We start from the raw sequence: 6,361 nt of genomic DNA on the forward strand, positions 1-6,361 counted from the left end.
AGAAGCACAGAATTTTTTCGTTTTTTACAGAAGGTGGTTGGTGTATATGGTTTATTTTTGGTGTTTTAAAATTAAGCATTAAGAATTATCCAGATTTTTAGCTTATATTTGTTTGGTTTTCTTGATTAGACCAATATTTATATGTAACTCGTTTAGTAACTGGTGAAATACTGCCAGTTTGTACAGTTTCTGACGGATAAATGGTGTCATTTCTTGCAATTTAAAAAAAAATAAATTGCCATTTTGGGATTTTAGAGGACTAATGAGATTGTTATGAGACAATCAAATACAATTTTTGCTTTTCACCTGCTAATTACGCAACAGCTTCATACATAAACTGACTGATCAGTAGACGGATAGCAGTTGACATGTGGTCGTTAAAAAATGATGAGCAGATTTCTGATTTCTTTAATATCCGACTTTTTAAAAGTTAGAGCCGTTCTTGATGCCCAACCCTAGTTTGACTTGGACGTTTACCAGACACACTCTCAAGAAGTAATTCAGATGACCCTTTTCGGCCTAATTGATTAAATTCATAGTTGCAAGATTTTTTTAAAAAACTCAGATTTATTGCTTTGGATAAACCTTTTAAGCTGCAAACATTACTTTATGAATTGTGCTGACGTAGTAATATTACACTAATTTAATATTGTGTGTAGTTTGAACTCAGGTTTGCAGCTAAATCCAAGTTGAGGTAAATAAATGCACAGTTGCGTTAGAAAAACTCTAATTAGCTGGATTAAATAAGCCCTTTGGAATCGCAAACAATATTTTAAATGATTGGATGAACATTATAATGTTGATAATTGCATCAACTTAATGCTGTGAACTCAAATTTCTGGAATTGCTGATTTAAAACGATATTCAAGTTGATGTAACTTAATGAGATCAGCTTGAAAATTGGATTTCAAGTCCTTCACCTGCTTCACATTGGAGCAACATTGTTTTTTTTTAAATTTCCCAACTCAGAATTATGGTAATTACATAAATAACACTTTAAAAAATCCTATTAAATAATGTAAAAATACTAGTTTATGCCACCAATCGTTAATTAATTAACAATACCTTTGATTGTGGAGGAAAAGTAGATTCCAGCAGCTCAATGTGGTTTGTTGGTTTGAACATATTTCCATTGAAAGTTGGCATAACTCGAAGAATTTGAGCTGCATTGTTGTTTTAACAAAAGAGATGTGAAATATTTCAGCTTCATGGAACTGAAATCTAAATCTACCAGATCGTCTCTGTAAGTCTGGAAAAAGTTCCCGTCTGCTTTACGGGATAGAAACTCCTGATTCAAGTCGTTTCCTGTTATATTCCGCTCGGCTGTCTCGGCCCATTTCTCACATCAGTAGCTCTCTGCGCTGAATCGATGCGGGGAGGAGAACAGATGAAGAAGCGAGCCGAGCTTGTTACCGTTTCCAGCGGATAACACGGCAGCTGCTGAATCACTGTTTTCCTTTTTTAAAAGAAGCTACATTATGTTTGTTTTCCATTTTGAAGATTTCCACCGAAAACCAGAGAAGCATGAAATATGTATAATTCTATACTCACGGATCATAAGAAGACGCTTCATTCAAGACACTCCGGGGGCCCTCGGAGGCCCTTGATAGTCAGCGTCTGTATTCCCCGACTGCAGCATCCCAGATCTCGCTTACCGCGCAGAAAGAAGCCGAGATATTAGCTGAGCATATTAACAAGAGGAGGCCTTTCAGCTGCTGTTTACCGTTCATGTATGAAACTTCAAATGGAGCCTCGCGGGACTTTCCGGAGACAAGTTCTCGCAATATTGTGAAGTCTAATGCGTCTTGTGGGACTGCGCGAGGATCGGAGAGCAGCTCACATGTTTGCGAGTGTGATGGAGTTCTCCAGCGTGATCCGGAGCCTTTTCTTTGTCTCGTGCTTTGGCCCGAAGCGCCGTGATGCTCGCTTGCTTTGATGCAAACCTCGCTCGGGCGGCTTCGCTTCTGAACTCCAGAGCGACTCCTCTCGTCTTCCTCCCGTTCTTTAAGCGCACAACTTAATCAATACCTTTTTATTTCTCGCTGCCAGTGCGTTTTCACCCCGTTTTTCCAAATGACCTACTTGGTAATCTCTCCCGCTGTGCTCTTTTTTTTTTTTCCTGTAGCAAAAAGAGAAACGATAACAACTGAGAAAGGGAAAGCACGACGAGAGGGAGGCAAAAAAAAAAAAAGACATAAAAGGAGATATCCATGCCTGGATTTGCTGCACTTTCACAGCTTAGTGCAAGAACAGACTGTCTTATGGTAAAACTTGATACAATAAACCGACCGAGGCGGTTGCAGAAGGTTTTCATCCGGTCTTTGGGGGGTTTTCCGTTGCCTCCAAACATTTTGTTCTCTGTAGTCTGCGCTTGTCTTGTTGTCGGGCTTTTACAGCGATGAATAAGACGCCTCTTGCCAACCTGGAGGCGAAACACTGGAGTGAAAAGTTTGAATAAGTTCAGAGGAAAGCCACCTCATGCAGACATTATCCACAGAGGAGTCTGGTTCAGATTTGTTAATCCTGACTTTTATGCATCTCATAATATTAAAATATGGTGGGAAAAGTTCCAGATTTTATCAGACAAGTGAATATTTATTCTGCATTCGTTACGCATAAACCGAAATATTTGAAGCTGTTGTTTTGATTGTAGCTCATGAAATCGCCCCAAAGTCAATCTCAAATTATTAGAATATTTCATCACTTAATGACCTCGAGACACTCCCACACAGCTCTAATCAGCGAATTAACTCAAAACACCCTCAAAGAGCCTTTAATTTCTCAGTCTGGTTCAGTGCACACAACCACCACTGGTTTGTCAGCTGTCCAGAAGACTCGAAGACGCAAAGCCACGTTGCTGGAAGGGCTGTTCAGAGAGTGCTGTGTGGAAGCTTGTTAATGGAAGAGAGAGGTGCAGACTTGAGAGGATGTTCAAGAGAAGCAGATTCAGGAATGTGGGGGAGATGGACAAGCAGGGTGTTATAGTTAGTTATGAATCTGTATTTCTCCACTGAACCTATGATTCTGTTTTGTATTTTTCTTCTGAGCACTGTGTACGTCCTTGAAGATAGCACGGCCGGTGAGAACTGGTTCACACACCAGGAGACGGCGGAAGCTCCTCTATTCTATCAGATAGGATTGTTACTTTAGATTCACGCCGTACCAACAACATCCTCGCATGTTGCTCACCGCATTTCAAGGACGTGGACAGAGCATGGTGAGGTATGCCCGTCCACGTCATTGGTAACCAATTAAACTCAGTAGTGTACAAGTCTATTCTGTTCGGGGCAGTACCAGCCCCAGAAGATATCTGTAACCTGAACCCGGAAAACCGGGTCCAGCTGGACATGAGGTTTCTCTCTGTCTCTCTGAATCCAGCGTTGCAGAACTTTCCATGTGACCTAAATAAACTGTTTAATCTGAGACTTGAACTTCTCTTGGAACTGTTTCCACAAAAGAACCGAGTCTAACAAGTGCATCAAAGCCAGTTCATCCAGTGATGGAGAAATGGGCTGCAAGTGTTGAATCGCTCCTGTCAGGCCACTCCGACGTCAGAAGATCTTACCTCAGCTGAGAAGAGACAGAACTGGACTGTTGCTATGTGGTCCAACGTCTTCTTGTCAGATGAAAGTTGAGAACCACAAGATCAAAGTTGCTTGAAGTCCGGTGTGAAGTTTCCACAGTCAGTGATGGTTTGGGTCCACTGTGTATAATCAAGTCCAAAACCAGTTCCGTCTGCTGAAGAGAAGATGCAGAAAATGCAGCAGCACATGGCATCTCCACATTCAGAAATGGTTCAGGGACCATGACGTTGCAGTGCTGGATTGGTCCTCCACATCTGAACTCTACAGAAATTCTGTGTCGTGTTGAAGAAGAGAAGAACCAGAACCAACAGTAGTGAGGAGCTGCTATCGAGGCATCCATTCGCTCTGAGCAGTGCCACTGGCTGTTTGCCTCCATGATGATTCACGCAAAGAGAGCCATGAACAAGTATTTGATCGAAACATTCTAATATTTTGAGAGGAGGTTTCATGAGCTGTTATCATCAAAACAAACAGAGGCTTGAAATCTTCCACTTTTTGTGTTATGAGTGTAAAATATATTCACTCTGAGCAACATCTAGAACTTTTTCCTCCGTATTCTCATCACATCTTGCAGCATCTCCTCCATCTGCGCCCCGCCACGCCCATCCGAGCCGCCTTCTCCTGCTGCTGCATTTCTCTATTATTCATACTCATCTGCAGTTGCAGCTCTGCTAAAAACTTAAGGCAGAGCGATGCTAATTAAAGAACTGCACTCTGAAAAGCCTCTCAGGTGGTTTTCACACTCGGAACCCGTCCAGAGCTCAGCTGCTGGAAACTGGGGCAGACGAGGCCGCCGCACTTTCATTCATGCCGGCTTTGCGAAGCCGCCTCGCCTCTCATCGCATCACTTCTGTGTGCCGGACGCAGGTGTGTGTCGTTCAGCGTTCGTGCATCTTTTTTTTTTCCCATTCGCAGCTCAGAGCGGCACGTGAGACATGCGAAGCAGCCATGTGAGACTGGGCGAGAGGAGGAGAGATGCTGTGTCAGGACTCATGAATCCATGTGGGCAGCAAAGAAGGAAGAGCGAATTGTAGAAAATGTGGACGTTCACCATCGAGCTCGCTTCTTTTAAACGTCCCATTTTACAGCTTTTTGTCTTGAGACGGGAAATGGGGCGCGTTAGTTTTAAAAGTAAGCCACCGGTGTACGGTTGAATCTAGTATGATCAAAAAAGGCAGCAGAGCGCTCAGAATCCAACCGAAGTCAGACGTAGTTCCCCCTCTGACCTGAACCTCACCTAATCCATACCCAAACTTGGCCTAATACCTCAAAGCTGCACTCGTGTTTTCGTTCAATCGTACCTGAAGTTGATGCTATTTATGGTCAGCACTGTTTTTTCTGCACGTTTACATTCATCAGCTGACTCTTTGTGCAGCGTCTGTAAAGTCAGGAAAACATTTCTCCTTTATGTCTTGTAACCGTTATTCGTGGGCGCTGATCAAACTGCAAAACACCCACTGATCATTTATTGATCAGTAACGCACGCTAACAGGCATGAAAACACAAAAAAAGCCACAACTGTATTGTTCTAAAGTGGAAGAAGAATGCATCAGTTAGATGCTGTTTCTGTATATAAACTGTAATGTGGAGTAAACATACAGTTCAGTAGTTTTTATTTTAAATCAGTTATGATCTGCTATTTCTAACAATTTTTTTATTTTATTTATCACTTTTTTTTATTTTAAGTAACCTAAACTGAGGGAACCAACTCTGATTACTTTGCTTATTTTGTTGAAAACTAGTAGAATAGAACTTTATTGATCCCTTTAGTGGTATATTGTGTAACATGACATCTTAGCGAAACAATGAACTGCTGAACTTACTTCCTAATACAGGGTTTAAATCGAATTTATTTCACGTTTTCTGAACATTTGCTCCAAACTAACTGACATCATGTGAAAGAGGTCGTCTGTGTGGCTGCGTTTTCTTCAGCCGGATGTTTTAAAAGTCGCGTTGAAGCGTTGCAGGCAGCAGGTTCCATGTTAAACGCTCAACAACCAACACGACCCGTCATCTGAACATGTCAGCGTTGGATTCCTCAAGAGTTCTGGTGCTGCAGTCATCATTTGATCTCCGTCTATTTTTGGAAATCATTTGCATTTTTTTGCTTTTTTTTTTTTTTTTTTCTGCCCTGAGACTGTTCTAATTATTCGTTAATCTAAATAATGCGTTTTTCTTTCCTTACAGCCAGTTGACTGGTTAAAGAGGAGGTCAACCAAGGGTTCCTTTGATTCACAACAGCTCTGATGTGGATTTGCTGTTAAAACCAGTAGCCACAGATGTCAGATTCAAAATCTAAAGCGTCACAACTGTAACGAAACCAATTTTAACCTCATACTGAAAGCACCGCGTCATAGCCATTTTTAAGATGGATGGATGGATGGATGGATGGATGGATGGATGGATGGATGGATGGATGGATGGACGGACGGACGGACGGACGGACGGACGGACGGACGGACGGACGGATGGACGGATGGATAGATAGATGGACGGATGGATGGATGGATGGAGAGATGGACGGATGGATGGAGAGATGGACGTATGGATGGATAGATAGACGGATGGATGGATGGATGGATGGAATGATGGATGGATGGACGGATGGACAGATGGATGGACGGACGGATGGATGGATGGATGGACGGATGGATAGATAGATGGACGGATGGATGGATGGATGGAGAGATGGACGGATGGATGGAGAGATGGACGGATGGATGGAGAGATGGACGGATGGATGGATAGATAGACGGATGGATGGATGGATGGATGGA

The sequence above is a fragment of the Stegastes partitus genome, unplaced genomic scaffold, assembly GCF_000690725.1.
Source record: "Stegastes partitus isolate 25-593 unplaced genomic scaffold, Stegastes_partitus-1.0.2 Scaffold1039, whole genome shotgun sequence".
NCBI classification, from domain to species: Eukaryota; Metazoa; Chordata; class Actinopteri; family Pomacentridae; genus Stegastes; species Stegastes partitus.